Here is a 2191-nt window from a genome sequence, read left to right as displayed (position 1 = left end):
TGGAGAATCAGACATCTGCATTGTCCAGCCCTTTGCGGCTTCGTTCCCTGGCCTGATGGTGCTGACCTCAAAATCCTTGCTAAAGCTAAGATTCGTCAGGCCCAGCTCAGCAACACCTTTCCCAAAACCCGTAGTAGAAATGGCAAAATGTTTCTTTAAAAAACCCCCACCCCAACAAAGTCTATGCGAGAAAAGTGCTAACTTCATTGTGTTACTCATCAAATGTAACTTGTTCAAAATCATTTCTTTCCTACCCTCCCAACGTTTCTGTTATGTATTAGTGTATATAGTTTTCCCTCAGGTCCTCAGGTCCTTGACAGTTGTTTTAGGAGGGAAACTTTAGGAGGGAACTTTGAATGATGTTTGATACATTATTTGAGCCAGCCTCTATAAAAGCAGGCCAGCTCGGCAATGCAGTTCAGTTCTGTTCCAGCTTCCGAATAAAGAGCTGCTTTGGAGAGATTGCTGTGTCGTCTGCTATGCTTACCCACAACTTAACAGTTTCCCCCATGAAAAAAGGGACTCCCCATTCCATAACAATAATTTATACCCCACACATCTGGCTGGGTTGCCCCAGCCACTCTGGCTGGGCAGCTTCCAACATATATAAAAACACAACAAAACATTAATATAATTTCTCTATACAGGATTGCCTTCAGACAGCTCGGGGGTCTGATAACTCCCAACCTTCCAACATTTCTCCAATGAAAATAGAGACATCCTAAGGAAAAACGAGGCATTCTGGAATCAAATCAGAAACTGAGATGGTTTTTCTGAAACAGGGACAGCCCTGGAAAATAGGGACATTGGGGGGGGTGTCTCTTCTTTCTACCCCAAATTCGACAGGGACTATCCTCAAACTTCTACACTGCCAAGTTTCAAATCAATCTGTTGAACCATTTTCTATAAGTTGTAGGCTGAAATGTCTTTGTTAATTGAATTCTATCACAGTGTGTTGCAGTTATGGGAAGTATTGCATTTTGCTGATTTTTTCCTCGTATGCAAAAACCACAAATAATCTGGTGGGAACCTTAAATACTAACAAATTTATTATGGCATAAGCTTTCATCAACTAACCTTCGCTCTATCAGATGTTTGAAGTGTTATCCCAAGACACACACACACACACACACACACACACACATATACTCATGCGGTAAACTAAAGCTTATGCCGCAGTACACAAGATCCTTTGTGGGTTTTGCTGTTACATGGCTACCCCTCTGCAAATATGAGCATTTTCAGGTTTTAAATTCAACAGCCAATTGATTGCTGTCAGATTGTGGACCAACAAAAGGGATTGTTTGAGCCATTCTGCTTTTTTTATAAAAAAAAAAATATATATTTTTATTGAAGAAAAAGCATTTTTAAACAATACAAATTACCAATCACACAGTCAATTACAATTTCCCCCCTCCCCCCTCCCTCCCTCTTCCACCCTCTAAGGACTTCCCTCAGCTCCCCTCTCTGATTTATTTGTACATATTGTTTCCTGCATATTATAGAATTGTACATATCATTACCTTATCTATCACATGTTCTACTAATAAATTGTGGGTGTTTATTCAAAACCTGCCAAGGAGCCCAAATCCTTTTGTTGTCTTTTTAAGTAGTTTATAAAAAGTTCCCATTCTTTTTTGAAGTCACAGTTGTCCTTCTCACGTAGTTTATATGTCATCTTTGCCAACTCCGCATAGCTCATCAGTTTTTCTTGCCATTGTTCTTTCATTGGGATTTCCTCATTCTTCCATCTTTGTGCTAACAAGACTCTTGCTGCTGTTGTAGCATACATAAATAAGCTCTTTATTTTCCTTGGCAGGTCTTGTCCTAGAATCCCTAACAAAGAAACCCTTCTGGGTTTTTTTACAAATGTCATTTTGAACATCTTTTTCAATTCATTATATATCATCTCCCGAAATTCTTTGACTTCTCTACATTCCCACCACATATGTGTTTGACCAAGTTTTATACATTTTTGCCATTTTTACTGGTGTAATATACCATCTATGTTTGAGCCATTCTGGATGCTGACTGCTTTAACGCCTTGCATTGGGTTGCTATCCTTGAGAGCATAGCTCCATTGGAACCAGGGCAAGGTTTACATATTGCACTGTAAATGGGATCCACCTTGCTAATCTTCCCTGGTTTTAAGTAGATGGTCAATGCAGTGATTGATGACTGGCGAGAGGGG

This window comes from Zootoca vivipara, chromosome 4 (assembly GCF_963506605.1).
Source record: "Zootoca vivipara chromosome 4, rZooViv1.1, whole genome shotgun sequence".
In the NCBI taxonomy this organism is placed as follows: Eukaryota; Metazoa; Chordata; class Lepidosauria; order Squamata; family Lacertidae; genus Zootoca; species Zootoca vivipara.
Note: the sequence above shows the minus strand (reverse complement) of the source record.